Below are 16,681 nucleotides of genomic sequence, written 5' to 3' on the forward strand. Positions count from 1 at the left end.
CAGTGGCAGCTCCAAGCCCTGCATCCTCGCTGGCTCCTGAGGGGGGAGGTGAGTTGCAGGGGCTCACTGTTAATCATCACAGCAGAAATGGAGCTGTGGGGTCCTTGAGCCACATCGACAGGACCAGCCTGGAGGAGATGCTGATTTCCTGCAAGTCTAGTGAGACTGTTTCTAATGAAGACCCTAGATCTCTGATCCAGGCTGCAGTGTGTGTGTTCCTGGAGGAACCCTAAGCAGTTGCTCCCACTGCCCATGCAGGGCCACTCAGCCCTCTTCCAGAGCAGGGGGGTCCTTGGCTCCAGTTTGTGGCAGTTCTTCACCATAATGTAGGTTGTGCTTTTACCACCTGGAAAGCCTGTACTTTTTAGGCAAACATAAGAGTCTGAGGTATTCAGAACTTCAGGCCAACAAGATAAAGCTGCGCGTTCACAAGGCATGTTCACACACACAACTATTCAGAATGAACAGTAAACCCACCACACACCAGATTTCTGCCGAGCACCAGAGATTCCAAATGGCAGGTCTGCTGTCACTGCACTTGCTGCCGGCCCACCACGGCCTGGTCCACACTCCACCCGGGGCACGAATCCTGCAGGCTACTGGAGTGGGTGTGCGCCGGTTATGCTAACAAATAGATGTAGGCATTTCTAATACTAGAAACAGGATGAAGAGGATCACAATGCAGCTTTAAAAAATAATAATATTTTAAAATCAAAATAAAGATTAGATTGTAGTGCAGTAAATAGCAGTTTTTGTGAATCTTGAGGATTTCTAATTTTGAGAGTTTTCCTGGTTATTTTCTATTAAAAATCCTGGAATTTTGAATGCCAACCAGACAAGGATGATGAACAGAGCACCTCATTTGGCTCTGCTGTCACTGAGTGAGTATCAGCCTTGACTTTGTCAAGGGTTCATTTGGGCTGTGGGTAAGAGGCCACAGTCCGGCTCTACGTGAGGGCTCTCCCCATGGTTCCACAGAAGGACCTTTGCGTATGTCTGTGCTAAATGACAGAAAGTCATTTTTCAGGGAAGTGTCTGTGGCTTTGCTTAAGGTTTGTGAGTCGGCTGAGACCTCGTCCATGTGCTGAGACCCCTCAGGTGGGCACACCCGGAGCACGGGACACACTTGCCTCACCTCCCATGTGGCTGACGTAGTCAGTAGGCTGCAGGCCCATCTGTGTTAAAGCGGGCTCTTCACATTCACACTCATGAGATCCACAGGTGGAACTCAAAGGCGCCTGATGTGGCAGCCCCGCAGGTCATGGAGCCTGGAGCCCAGGCTGCTGGGGCTGAGGGCCGGGAACAGTTGCACTGTCCAGACCCTGCAGCTGCTGAGGTTGTGGCACTGGAGACCAGGCCTTGAGTGTCAGCAGGCCTGCTCAGACCCTGTAACTGTGCAACTGAAGATTATTCCAGGCATTGGGCAACAGTAGAGGAAGAGATATGCTTTCAAGAAATAGAAAGGGTCTTACTGTTTTAAGGAAAGGTGAGAGAGGAAGTAAGAATGCTTATCACCTCCCGAGAAGGTCAACAGCAACCTCACAGACAGAGGGGAGAGGCCTTTTCTGGGCACCCACACAGAGTGCACAAGGACAAAACCCTGCCAGTTACGGAGGCGTATACTTGCCATCAGATTTCCCAGTGATTTTGTAACTGAAAACATTCCTGAACTTTCCTGAATGTGGAAAGAACGGTGGCATTGGCCAACTAACATATCTTACTGTAACTGTCTGAGTTCCAAGGAGGAATTTTAAAATAAGCAATGGTCTTACTTTAAGACCTTTCTCAACGGATGTTCCATTTTTATTTCTCTCTTGATTACCTTTAGGAAATGTTTGTGAAAGTATTTACCACATACCACATTTCTCACTTAAAAGTTTGGCTTCTCTAAGCAAAAATTAAAAGTTGAAGTTTCCCATCATTCAAGCCAAAGTGAGTAGAGGAGGCCCCTTTGCCTAAAAGGAACCAAAGGATAAGATTTGGGGCAAAGAGTCACATATGAAGTATTATTATTATCTGTCAGTCTCCTTGCCTGTCAAACTTCCTGTGTGTTGCTGACAAGAAAAGCAATCATTGTGCTATGCTTGTGCACAACCCAAAGCCCTTCCTGAAAGTCCTTCCCACTCCATCTTTTGCAAAAGACCATGCTAAGAAGATGAAAAGACAAACCTATAGACTGGGAGAAAATGTTCACAAAGTAAGTATCCAACAAAGGACTAGTATCTCAACTACATAAAGAACTCTCAAAATTCAACTCAGCAGTAAAAAACAAATGATCCAATTAGAAAATGGGCAAAAAATATGAAAAGATATTTCACTGAAGGGATACACTAATGGCAAATAAGCATAGGAAAAAATGTTCAACATAAAGAACCATTATGGAAAAACAAGTTAAAACTACAAGGAGTTATCACTGTACATGTACCAGAATGGCAAAAATTAAAAATGATGGCAGCACCCAGTGCTGGTGAGGAAAGGGAGAAACCTGATCACCCATGTCCTGCTGGTGGAGATACAAACTGGTGCAAACACTCTGGAAAACAGTTTGGCCGTTTCTTAACAAACTAAACATGCAACTAAGCATGCAACCCAGTAATTACATTCCTGGGCGTTTATCCAACAGAAATGAAGACTTACGTTCACACAGAAACCTATACACAAGCGTCCACAGTAGCTTTGTCTGTAATACTCTGTGGAAACAATCCAGATGTCTTCCTTGAGTGAATGGTAAAACTGTGGTTCATCCATTCCATGGAATAGCGCTCCATGACAAAAAGGAATGAACTATTGATGCAAACGTACAACCATCTGAACAACTCTTCAGAGAATTATGCTGAATGAAAGAAGCGAATGCCAAATGGTTACAAACTGTACAATTCCATTTATAAGACATTCTTGAAATGAAAAGAATTGTGGAAATGGAGGAAACATCAGGACTGAGGAGGAAGTGGTGTGCCTCTAACGACTCAGTGAGTGGGATCCCTGGTGACAAAGTGCCCTGTGCCTCCATCAACATCGGTGTCTCCAGGGATGCTGCCCTCCAACTGTGCATTCTGCCACCATGGGGGAACTGGGGAGAGGGGCCTCTGACCTCTCAGCATGGGAAGCTATTAATACATTACCTCCAAATGAAAAGTTTAATAAAGAAACAGGAAGGCAGTGTGCCTTCTGCATTTGGGAGGCGTTTTCCTCATGTCTGTCCAGAGTGGAGACCTGCCTGTCAACACATTGAATGTACTATCGCTGACTCTGCCAAAAGAAGCCTTTCACCAGTCACCATCACACCGTCAACCATCTGACCATGTCAACAGTTAAGACACTTTGATTAATTAATTTTTAAAAATTGTATATCAACCTCATGATTTAGGAGCTTTTTACATTTAAAGAAAACACTGTTCATCAATCAAGAAAATCTGAGACTTCTATAACCTCCCTGCCAGGGCCACAGCCTACTTCCTTCTTGGTTCTACCGGGTCACAGACTTCCTCCCCGGTTCCTGGTGTCTCAGTGTGTACCACCACTGACCATGGCCCAAGGCTCATGCCTCTGGTTGGAAATGTGGGTTACCACAGTGCCTCTGCCACTTGTACTGAGGACAGAACTGAGTCATATTTTTTCCATGCCTGAAAGAAGCAGAACAAAACGTTTTTTTGTTTGCGTGTTGGCAAGAATTGGCAAGATATACTGGTTTTGATGATGAAATGCTGGCTCTTGCTTCCTTTTCACCCTAAAGAAGGAACTCAGCAGATAAAAGTATTTCAGAGTCAAAATTATGACAGTTTTCCTTTCCAGTTAGCTTGGACAGAAGTCATTATCCCTACATTTATTTTTTGAAGAAGGTAATTTTTTTCAGTGTTTTTCTAAAATCTAATGTAGCTACTCTGTTTAGTCATAGCATAGTTCAATCCTTTGATTCAACAGATGGGAGAAATGAACATTAATAACTTGCTGGATGCTATTCAGAACCGGGGCCCACAGACCAGTGCTCTTTGCACCCATGTGGCCATCCCTCACACGGACACAGTCGCTAGAGGACAGATCTGACAGGAAATGCTTGCTCCTCTGGTCTTTTAGGATTCTTTTAACAACTGGAGAGACCACCATGCGAACTACCCTAAAAGTTACCAGAAAAGCAATTTGGACAAATGTATACCTGTTTATAAGAATAACAATTATTCTCGAATTTGACTACTTAAAAATCTTTATAAATCTTTATATATTCATTTAAACACCAGACTCTGTAATTAAGAGCTGATATAAAACACACAATCTGTGAGGAGGATAAGGAATGTAAAGGCGTTTCCAGAAACTTTCATACAGAATGTGGAAATTAAAAGTCTACTTTTATTTTTAATAGTTGATTTTCAGTATTCTATAATGTGGTGTTAACTTGAGAACAGATACATTTAGAAAAGTACCAGGAAGCAAGTAATATTTATAGAGACTTTTCTCCAAAGGGTCAATTCTTTCATCACTGTGATTTTCCTGGCTGTAAGTACTGTAGACTGGGTGGATTCAACAGTAGAAATTTATTTTCTCACAGTTCTGGAGGCCAGAAGTGCAAGATCAAGATCCTAGCCAATTCAGTCACTGAAAAGGCTGCTTCCTGGCCACCTTCTGGCTCTGTCCTCACTTGGCCCTTCCTCAGTCAGCCCTGAGGGGAGAGGGCACCTAGAGCTCTCCATGTCTCTTTTCACAAGTCCCCACCCTTATGGCTGCTTTGAACCTTAATCATTTCTTTAGACACCTCATTTCTAAACACAGCCATACATATAAATTCTGGGTGAACATATTCAAACCATAACAGATTGTTACAGTCATTTAGTCGCTAAGTCATATCCAACTTTTTGCAACCTCATGGACTTCAGTATGCCAGGCTCCCCTTTCCTTTACTATCTTCTGGAGTTTGATCAAATTCATGTCCATAGAGTCAGTGATGCTATCAAATCATCTCATCTCTTCTGCCTCCTCCTGCCTTCGATCTTTCCTAACATCAGGGTCTTTGCCAGTGAGTCAGCTCTTCAATTCAGGTGGCCAAAGTATTGAAGCTTCAGCATCAGTCCTTCCAATGAATATTCAGGGTTGATTTCCTTTAGGATTGACTGGTTTCATCTCCTTGCTGTCCAAGGGACTCTCAAGAGTCTTCTCCAGCACCACAATTCAAAAGCATCAATTCTTAGGCACTCACCCTTCTTTATGGTCCAACTCTCACATCTGTACATGACTACTGGAAAAACCATAGCTTTGACTATATGGACCTTCGTTGGCAAAGTGATGTCTCTGCTCTTTAACACACTGTCTAAGGTTTCTCATAGCTTTCCTTCCAAGGAGCAAGCATCTTTTAATTTCATGGCTGCAGTCACTGTCAGCAGCAATTTTGGAGCCCAAGAAAATAAAGTCTGTCACTGCTTCCACTTTTCCCCTTCTATTTGCCATGAAGGGACTGGATACCATGATCTTAGCTTTTTGAATGTTGTGTTTCAAGCCGGTTTTTTCACTCTTCTCTTTCACCCTCATTGATGGACTCTTTAGTTTCTCTTCACTTTCTGCCACTAGAATGCTATCATCTGCTTATCTGAGGTTGTTGATATTTCTTCTGGCAATCTTGATTCTAGCTTGTGAGTTATCCAGCCTGGCATTTTGAATGATGTACTCTACATAGGAGTTAAATAAGCAAGGTGACAGTATCCAGCCTTGTCATACTCCTTTCCCAATTCTGAACCAGTCCATTGCTCCATGTCTGGTTCTAACTGTTGCTTCTTGACCTGCATACAGGTTTCTCAGGAGACAGGTAAGGTGGTCTGGTATTCCCATCTCTTTAAGAATTTTCCAGTTTGTTGTGATTCACATAGTCAAAGGCTTTAGCTTAGTCAATGAAGCAGAAGTAGATGTTTTTCTGGAATTCCTTTGCTTTTTCTATGATCCAATGATTGTTGGCAATTTGATCTTTGGTTCCTCTGCCTTTTCTAAACCCAGCTTGTATATCTGGACGTTTCGGTTCATGTACTGCTAAAGCCTAGCTTGAAGGATTTTGAGCATATCTGTACTAGCATGTGAAATGAGTCCAGTTGTATGGGTAGTTTGAGCATTCTTTGGCATTGTCCTTCTTTGTCATTAGAATGAAAACTGACCTTTTCCAGTCATGTGGCCACTGCTGAGTTTTCCAAATTTGCTGACATATTTTGTGCAGCACTTTAACAGCATCGTCTTTTAGGATTTTAAATAGCTCAACTGGAATTCTGTCACATAGCAATGTTTCCTAAAGCCCATTTGACTTCACATTCCAGGATGTCTGGCTCTGGCTAGTGACTACCCCATTGTGGTTTTGTATAGTTCCATGTATTCTTGCCACATCTTTTTAATCTCTTCAGTTTCTGTTAGGTCCTGTTAGTTCCAGTTCACCATTTCAAAAAAGAGTCAGGCTCATGAAAGAGGCGTAGGTGGGTAGTTCTCAGGCTGGGCATCTCAGGAGGCTGGGTAAGCTTGGGCTGCGATTCATTCGAAGGTGTGCTTAGGGCTAGGGGACCCCATTTTCTTCCAACAGAAATGAAGCTATTCTCCTCTGGGCATATATGTCGCAGTCTGACTAAATTTTATCAGAGAGTATTATAATAAGTCTGGTTAATTATTTTTATTTTTTTTATGACAATTTTCAGTAGGTTTTAAAAAATTTTTATTGGAGTATAGTTGATTACACTGTAATGTTAGTTTCAGCTGTACAACAAAGTGAATTGGTTGTACATATGCATATATGACTCCCTTCTAGATTCCTTTCCCATATAGGTCATTTCAGATTATTGGGCAGAGTTCCCTGTGGTATACAGTAGGTCCTAAATATATGGAATGCTTCATGAATTTGCATGTCATCCTTGGGCAAAGCTTCTCTGTATCATTCCAATTTTAGTATATGTGCTGCTGAAGCAAGTGCAAGTTGGATTGCTTCTTTATATAGAAAGTTATTTGTCTTCCACTTTGCCACATTAGGTAAGGTATAGCAGAAAAAATTTCCACATAGTGAGATGTGAGATTTGCATGATTGGACCTCCATTCTGTGGACAGAGACGTGGAACACAGTATGGGGTGGTGGAAAATGTAGAGTCTGGAGGTCTGGGTTTCCATTTGCCAGCAGATCAGTTTACATCTCTGGGTTCCCTTTCCTTATCTATACAGCGGAAATGATGGTAATTGACATTCCACTGTCATTTTAGGGATATGAGACTGTGCAGTGGAAAACACATTCAAAATGGTAAAGACATGGCAGTCATAATTACTAGTATTATATAAAAGCACTATGGAGTGCTGGAATAAAATTCTACATTACTGATAGGAACTACAAATAACACCCTCATCAGTATTAATATTACAGATCCAAAAGCAGGATTGCAACAATTCAGTACACTGCTGTGATGTTTGCTACGCTCCCATTCTGTGTACTCAAGTCTTCTGCTTCTTAAAAATCTCTCCACGGTCACTCCCTGAACCTACTACTTCTTTCCCCTTCTTGGCTTTCATGGTCAAACAACCATGAAACAACCGTGTGTAAGTGAGATCTCAAACACAGGCTGCGGGTTACATAAAGACCCCGTGGACACAGCAGTTTGCATGTTTGTTTTTAATGGACTCTGAGCGCCTCCAGGCTGGGCAAACTCCCTTATGTCACCCCAGCCAGTCCCCATGTTTCTGTTAACTCTCTGATCCCTGAAGATGCCTTCAGCATTTATAACCTCTACTGCTAAAGATAAAAATAGTAATCAACAGAATCACATACTTACAGACGTCAAATTAAGGAAGGGAAGATTTGCAAGTTAAGATATAATTTATACAATTACATCATATTTTCTAAACATGGCCCCAAACTTGGCCTTCAAAAATAGTGACTTACACACACATGGACTTCCCTGGTGGCTCAGACTGCGAAGAATCTGCCTACAATGCAGGAGATCTGGGTGGGGAAGACCCTCTGGAAAAGGAAATGGCAATGCACTTAATATTCTTGCCTGGAAAATCCCAGAGGAGCCTGATGGGCTATAGTTCACAGGGTCACAGAGAGTTGGACACCACTGAGTGAATGTTTCAGTTTTCAGTTCAGTTTCATACACACATATACAGGGAATTGCTAGCTTGATTTTACTCGCTCCTTTTTATTAATAGTAATAATTACAAAGGTCCATCTAGTCAAGGCTATGGTTTTTCCAGTAGTCATGTATGGATGTGAGAGTTGGACTGTGAAGAAAGCTGAGCACCGAAGAATTGATGCTTTTGAACTGTGGTGTTGGAGAAGACTCTTGAGAGTCCCTTGGACTGCAAAGAGATCCAACCAGTCCATCCTAAAGGAAATCAGTCCTAAATATTGCATTGGAAGGACTGATGTTGAAGCTGAAACTCCAATACTTTGGTCACCTGATGCGAAGGGCTGACTCATCTGAAAAGACCCTGATCCTGGGAAAGATTGAGGGCAGGAGGAGAAGGGGACGACAGAGGATAAGACGGTTGGATGGCATCACCGATTCATTGGACATGAGTTTGGGTAGGCTCCGGGAGTTGGTGATAGACAGGGAGGCCTGGTGTGCTGTGATTCATGGGGTTGCAAAGAGTTGGACACGACTGAGTGACTGAACTGAATAGTAATAATTAAAGTTTCTCAGTTATGTCCAACTCTTTGGAACCCCATGGACTGTAGCCCACCAGGCTCCTCCATCCATGGGGTTCTCCAGGAAGGAACACTGGAGCAGCAGCTATTTCAAATGCTTTGGAAAAGCCATGAGTCCAGTAAACTGTATGAAAATGGAGTGAACAAGTTCAGCTTCCAGGTCTTCAGGTCAGCATTTCACCAGCCAGCTGTGACCACAGTGAGTCTTAAATCAACTTAAAGGATGATAATTAGAATTAACAAAAATAGAAGAGATCAAATAAAATGGCATAAAGTAAGGGTAAATATTATCTCATAAAACTTTTAAAAAAACTGGTAAAATATATATAACAAAATTTACCATTTTAATCATTTTTAAGTGTACAATCTGTGGCATTAAGTACATTCACAAAGGTGTGCCACCATTAACAATATTTCAAAACTTTGGCTTCATGTGTATGTATGTGTGTGAGTGTGTGTGTGTGTGCACACACACGTGCACATGTGCATAATGGCCTGTACTATAAAATGTATTTCTTATTATGCGTCTTGGTTTTTTTTTCAAAAGCGTGAAAACCCTATATTAGCTCACTTTTCCCATATGTAAGACAATGGCTATTTCACTAGGACTTCGATGAAACTTGGTTGTTAGAGAAATATTCTAATCCTAAATATGAGGAGATACTTCCAAAGAAAAAGATAAATTGAAACATCTGACATAATGAAAAATTTGAGATGCATATTTGTCTTTATGTGTGTAGGTGTTGCATATTTGTTCACGTTAACAAATGTGTGGAGATTGGCAATACACCCAGAGTCAGGGGACAAGGTCAGAAGATGTTACCCTTAGAAACTGAAGGTAAAAAGAATGGACATACACTAGTTTAGACTTACTTTCTTGGTGGCAACTCCAACTGTGGTGCCTGCTGTGGTTTTTTTTTTTTTTTTTTTGATGACTATTATGAAAGCTTATTTAACAAAAAAGTTCAGTAAGAAAATGTACACGAGTCAATTTTTCTCATAGTGAAGCATGGAGAGGGGATGCATGCTGTTGATTTCTCTGGTAACATAGCCATTGTTTGTACTTCTTCCCAGGCTTCTAACATGGTGACGCTATTTCCTTGTATTGTCACCATCCCAGTACTGTTGTGTTGCCCACCAGTTGCAACCTCCACACTGTTATCTATCACAAGTTTCATAAAGTGTCAAATCCCTGCAATATTCCTTGGACATGTCTGCCACCATTTAATTTTGGTGATAAAGTCTTGTCCATAAGTTTCTTCAACTTGGGAGGGTGAGCTTTGCTCATGACGTCTACTCAGTGAGTTCAAAGATGCCTCCAAATGGAACTTCAGTCGTCTCTCAAGCTACAGCAGCAGGCCTGGTGTTCTGTGTCTGAAGGTGATGGCTGTGTTTCTGATGAGACTTAAGTGTTGTGCTAATCGAGTCAAGGAAACAGCCTCCCAAGTCTGATCAAAGTGACTAAAGTATATCCAGAGGAAAATGCTGACGTGTGGAAAATACTCAGTCACACAACTGTAGTATATGGTATTTAAGGTTATGATGGTTGTTGTGTTAAGTCACTCAGTCGTGTCTATTTGCAACCCCATGGACTGCAAACTGCCAGGCTCCTCTGTCCATGGAATTCTCCAGGCAAGAATACTGGAATGGGTTGCCATTTCCTTCTCCAAAGGTTATGATATCAAAACAAATAAACAAGGAAACAAAAATTGCTATTACCATGGAATCTGGGGGGGCGGGGTGGGTAGTGCAAATGATAAGGATTCCAAGCCCGCTGGACTCATTGTGGTGAATGGTGTCAGAGCAGCTCACTGAGAAAGGACAAAAACCTGCCAGAGGCTGGTGGGTGAGCTCGCAGAGCTGGAATGAGTTCAGTTCAGCAGACATCTACAAATGATGAACAATGAGGATGAATGAAGTTCCTGCGTTTGCGAAATTCCTAAGGAGGAGATAAACGACCACACACACTGGTGCTCCTACTCAATGCAGCAGGAACTGTGATGCAGAGCTGTGGATGGCCCTGACACCCTGGGGAGGAGCTGGGGCAGGTATTCAGAGAAGGCTTCCTGGAGGGGTCAAAGGGTCTGAACGAGTCGTGGAAACTGTGGAAGACAACCAGCCAAAAGGAAGAGGGGAGTCTCAGAAGGGAAACACACAGAGGTGGAGTGGCTTGGTGTGCTCAGGAAACTCCAGCCAGTTCAGGATCCAGGAGGGAAACTCAGGCCCCTCCAGGTGGTGTTTAGAGGCTCCCTCCCTTGACCCTGACAGCTCATCACCACTAGGCAGCAACAGAAGCTGCCCAGCTCTTAAAGTACTGAGGGGTCCTCCTCAGAGGAGCCTGGGGCAGGGGTGGGAGTGAGAGGCACGCTTCTCAGGAGACTCCTGAGAACCCACCACAGCACCCCTGGCACGCACGCTCCATCCTAGAGTGTGTGGGGCCAACTCCAGCCTGGGGGAGATGGGCCAAGGAAGCCAGGAGTGCCACAGGGAAGAGCACAGGGCAGCGTCTGGTGGTAGCCACACACAGTCTAGAACTCTGGAGACAAGGGTGTCTAGACAGCAACCTTCCCTCTCCTTAGAGGAATGCCGCTGAGGGACATGGATGTGGGGTTGATGAGAATGTGCATTTTGCCAGATCTCCAGGAAGTCAGAACTTTCTCAATCTAATAAAAACAACATGTTTCTTAAGTCTAGTTCTCTGCCTGAAACATCCAAACAGGGACATCTCTCATGATTCATCTACTCATCTTGCTTTCAATGAGAGTGACAGGCAGGCAGCAATCATAGTGAAAACACCATCTTTTCTGAGGCCTGGAGTGACACATTCGCCTCAATGCACATAGGATTATGTAGGTCAACTATCCCAGAAGATATTGCCAAAAATAGTAGGAATTTAAGCCGCCATCACAGGAAGCACCCTTGGCTGAGAACAGAGCTACTTTCAAAGGAAAACACAATCCAACTACAGAAGCATCTACTAGGTCTCTACTAGGAACTGGCTCCGGGGTGTTACAAAGTATGCTACACAGAAACATTCCTCAGAAACTCGCTCTAGATATGGCTCCTGTTGCCAAAATTCATCTTCCCTGGAGGCCCTCAGGCCTTCTCCCCCTGAGGGCTGGCACCTGTGGACAACAACTCTGCCCCATCCTCCTGGACTCTGTTTCCAGAGCCAGAGCTTTGGCCCTATTGTTCCTCCTGAGGGAGGGCTGTGGAACATCCTGGGAAATGCAGTCCTCCTCTCTGACTGCTTTTTGGCCACATGTGCTCATGGAATATTTGTAATGAATTGAAACCCTCCATTTTATCACCATATTTTTTATTATCATGAGGAATTTAAAAACATATTCAAAAGTAGGGAGAAGAGTTTCATGAGCCCCCATGTATCCATCACCAGCTTTCAACAATTTTCAACACACTAGCTTGTCCCATTATTTCTTATGTATTCCTGCTGACCACCTTCCTTTAGATGGTCTGGAATCAAATGCTAGATATACATAATACAGTGTCATTCATAAATACTTCAGTGTATATCTCTAAGGGCTTCCCTGGTGGCTCAGATGGTAAAGAATCTGCCTGCAATGTAGGAGACCCAGATTTGGGTGGGGAAGATCCCCTGGAGAAGGGAATGGTTACCCACTCCAGTATACTTGCCTGGAGAATTCCCTGGACAGAGCCTGGTGGGCTACAGTCCATGGGATTGCAAAGAGTCAGACAAGACTGAGCACTAAACAACAACAAATATATCTCTAAAGCAAAACTCTCTGCTTGATGAGCCTCATTTCTACAGGCAAGTTGCAAACACTTACATATCCCACATCTAGTTCACCAATTAAGGTTCTGTTGTATTCTCTTTCTGTGTAAGTGTGTATTCCACTGAACTATTTGACAGAAACTTGCAGATGTCTTGATCCCTTACCTCTAAATACATCAGTTTATATCTTCTAAGATCAAAGACGTCTTCTTACTGAGCCATAAAACAATTTACAAATAAATCCAATTTGGAAAATTGAACCTTGATTGTAAGATTGGAAGACTTCATATTGAGATTCTAATTATGATCTCTATAGTAAATTTTATTCTGATTAAGGATCTAGTCTTGGATCATACATTACATTTAGTTGCCATGTCTCCTTAGTCTCCTTAAATTTTGAAAAGTTCCTCAACCATTCACTGCCTTTTATGGCCACACCGTGAGGCTTGTGGGATCTTAGTTTCTGGATCAGGGGTTGAACCCTAGCTTTCCACCACAAAAGTGCCAAGTCCTAACCAGGGACTGCCAGGGAAGTCCTCGGCCTTCATATTTTTGAAGAGTGACAGTTTTGTAGAATGTCCTCAGTTTGAGTTTGTGATTATCCATCATGGTTAGTTTGTGGCTTGGCTGGAACATGACATAACCAAAATCATGTGATGTCAGCAGGGCACCATTATGGGAGATGCCAACTTTCACCCCTCAGTTAAGATGGGGTCCATCATTTTTATCCACTGTTCAGTTCAGTTCAGTTCAGTCACTCAGTCATGTCCGACTCTTTGCGACCCCATGAACCACAGCATGCCAGGCCTCCCTGTCCATCACCAACTCCCAGAGTTTACTCAAACTCATGTCCATTGAGTTGGAGATGCCATCCAACCATCTCATCCTCTGTCGTCCCCTTCTCCTCCTGCCCTCAATCTTTCCCAGCATCAGGGTCTTTTCAGATGAATCAGCCCTTCACATCAGGTGACCAAAGTATTGGAGTTTCAGCTTCAACATTAGTCCTACCAATGAACACCCAGGACTGATCTCCTTTAGGATGGACTGGTTGGATCTCCTTGTAGTCCAAGGGACTCTCAAGAGTCTTCTCCTCCCGCCCCGGCCGGGGTGCTCTAGGTGCAGCGCGGAAACCCTCTGCACCCGTGCGAACATGGCGCTGCAAGAGGTGTGGAGCCTGCGGGCCGAGGTCAGCAGCCTTTGCGCCATCTCCGCACCCAGCGCGCCCAGCTCGCCGCGGGCCTGGGGTCTGCGGGCAGGTGCTGTCTGGGCGCTGCGCACCGGCCCTGCTCTGCTGTCGGTACGGAAATTCACAGAAAAACACGAATGGGTAACAACAGACAACGGTGTTGGAACAGTGGGAATCAGCAATTTTGCACAGGAAGCTTTGGGAGATGTTGTTTACTGTAGTCTGCCTGAAGTTGGGACAAAGTTGAACAAACAAAAGGAGTTTGGTGCTTTGGAAAGTGTGAAAGCTGCTATTCTCCTCTATCAGGAGAAGTAACTGGAATTAATAAAGCTCTAGCAGAAAATCCAGGACTTGTCAACAAGTCTTGTTATGAAGATGGTTGGCTGATCAAGATGACATTCAGTAACCCTTCAGAACTAGAAGAACTAATGAGTGAAGAAGCAAATGAGAAATACATAAAATCTATTGAGGAATGAAAATGGAACCCCTAAATAAACTACTTTGAAACAACTTAATCTAGCATAGTTGTCTTAAATTAGTGGTGGATGGATATTAAAAAAGCAACTTTTAGCAAAAGAAACTACTTGTAACAGTGTTTCCTGAAGAAAATACCCCTTAACTTTCTAATGCCTTCAGATAAACACTGTGCATCTTTTCCACAGCATCCTGTGATTTTTAGGCTAGGCTCCAGTTATAATATTCAGAATTCCTGAAACTATCTCTGGTAAAACTAATTACAAAAATTATGTAATTCAAGGATAACATGGTTATCTTATACCTTATATGACATTGTAACTTGCTTACAGCTATCCTTGGATTTGGGTCAAAATGATCTTCCCACTAGAAATAACTGCCAGTGGAGAAAAGTTTGTTAGTTGTATAGTGTCCAGTGAAGAACATTACTGTCTTAATTTTGCAATATACTGTGTTTGCTGGTGCTATTTTTATACAGTGAAGCAACAGCCTTGCAGGAGAATAAACAATTTAATAATAAAATAATCAACTTCTTAATCATGTAAAAAAAAAAAAAAAAGAGTCTTCTCCAACACCACAGTTCAAAAGCATCAATGCTTTGGTGCTCAGCTTTCTTTATAGTCCAACTCTCACATCCATACATGACCACTGGAAAAACCATAGCCTTGACTAGACGGACCTTTGTTGGCAAAGTAATGTCTCCGCTTTTTAATATGCTGTCTAGGTTGGTCATAACTTTCCTTCCAAGGAGTAAGCGTCTTTTAATTTCATGGCTGCAATCACCATCTGCAGTGATTTTGGAGCCCCCCAAAATAGTCAGCCACTGTTTCCACTGTTTCCCCATCTATTTGCCATGAAGTGATGGGACCGGATGCCATGATCTTAGTTTTCTGAATGTTGAGCTTTAAGCCAACTTTTTCACTCTCCTCCTTCACTTTCATCAAGAGGCTCTTTAGTTCTTCTTCACTTTTTGCCATAGGTGTGGTGTCATCTGCATATCTGAGGTTATTGATATTTCTCCCAGCAATCTTGATTCCAGCTTGTGCTTCTTCCAGACCAGCATTTCTCATGATGTACTCTGCATATAAGTTAAATAAGCAAGGTGACAATATACAGCCTTGATGTACTCCTTTACCTATTTGGAACCAGTCTGTTGTTCCATGTCCAGTTCTAACTGTTGCTTCCTGACCTGCAGACAGGTTTCTCAAGAGGCAGGTCAGGTGGTCTGGTATTCCCATCTCTTTCAGAATTTTCCACAGTTTATTGTGATCCACATAGTCAAAGGCTTTGGCATAGTCAATAAAGCAGAAATAGATGTTTTTCTGGAACTCTCTTGCTTTTTCCATGATCCAACGGATGTTGGCAATTTGATCTCTGGTTCCTCTGCTTTTTCTAAAACCAGCTTGAGCAGCTGGAAGTTCACAATTCATGTATTGCTGAAGCCAAGCTTGGAGAATTTTGAGCATTACTTTACTAGCATGTGAGATGAGTGCAATTGTGTGGTAGTTTGAGCATTCTTTGGCATTGCCTTTCTTTGGAATTGGAACGAAAACTGACCTTCTCCAGTCCTGTGGCCTCTGCTGAGTTTTCCAAATTTGCTGACATACTGAGTGCAGCACTTTCACAGCATCATCTTTTAGGATTTGAAATAGCTCAACTGGGATTCCATCACCTCCACTAGCTTTGTTCGTAGTGATGCTTCCTAAGGCCCACTTGACTTCACATTCCAGGATGTCTGGCTCTAGGTGAGTGATCACACCATCGTGATTAATGCCTTTTCCCCCTTTGAAATCAATAACCAATAAGCAACTAAAAAGCTGTGAAATGGCATACACAGCTTTTCACTCAACAATTTTTACTCACTGACTTTTATCATTCACTGATGATTCTTGCCAGAATAAATGCTATCATAGTTGCAACATGGTAATTTAAAACATAATTCCTTCTCCATTCATTAGTCAGCCTTTTACTGTAAGGAACAGCTTTCCCTTTTTCTTCCTCATCTCTATTACTTTTTTTATTTACATATTTATTTCTATTTAGTAAGAACTCATGCAATCTTTTATTTCCCAATGCATTCTAATGTGTTACTGTCATGTTCAGATTGATACTTCCATCTAATTTGACTAAGTTAGTTCCTTATTGCATTTCTACTTGGATGACTTTTTGGGGCCAGAGATTCTCTGTGAACTTAAAACCTTTTACAAGCCCCCTCTTGCCTCCTAATAAAAATCTTGACTCACTACCAAATTCAAACATCCTAAGCATTTAGAAGACCCTTGGGGTTCTTACCATGCTTACCCCTCCAGCCTCCCATGCCTTCCACCCACCTTACCAGAGTGGTTTCATGCTCTGTCATGTTCAAATATGTTCTCCCTCCCTGCTGGAAGGTGTGTTGACAGCCCCTCCACTGTGGTCTCTTTGGCCTTGTTCTACTTATCTCTTTATGTGATTCCTTCCCAAGCTGGCTTCAGACCCTCCTGTGTGCTTGCTACCTGGGCAATCTGTGCACATACCATGGTAATCCTTACTCCTCTTTATCCCTTGCTATCTGTTCATCTGTCTTCTGGTTGGTGCTGCCCTGGGCCATCTCCCCAGGACTTGGCACAGACCTTGA

General features: G+C 42.8%; 3 pseudogenes across 1 annotated transcript; 1 reads left to right on the top strand and 2 right to left on the bottom strand.

Annotated features, from left to right (window-relative positions):
* Positions 1–6,832: 6,832 nt before the first annotated feature.
* On the bottom strand, positions 6,833–6,924 carry LOC122449025 (annotated as a pseudogene).
* Positions 6,925–9,187: 2,263 nt separating this feature from the next.
* On the bottom strand, positions 9,188–10,256 carry LOC122448694 (annotated as a pseudogene).
* Positions 10,257–13,422: 3,166 nt separating this feature from the next.
* Positions 13,423–14,589, top strand: LOC122448534 (annotated as a pseudogene). The gene has a single exon (XR_006271651.1). The product of XR_006271651.1 is annotated as a glycine cleavage system H protein, mitochondrial-like (transcript).
* Positions 14,590–16,681: the final 2,092 nt, after the last annotated feature.

Source organism: Cervus canadensis, chromosome 10, assembly GCF_019320065.1.
Source record: "Cervus canadensis isolate Bull #8, Minnesota chromosome 10, ASM1932006v1, whole genome shotgun sequence".
Lineage (NCBI taxonomy): Eukaryota > Metazoa > Chordata > Mammalia > Artiodactyla > Cervidae > Cervus > Cervus canadensis.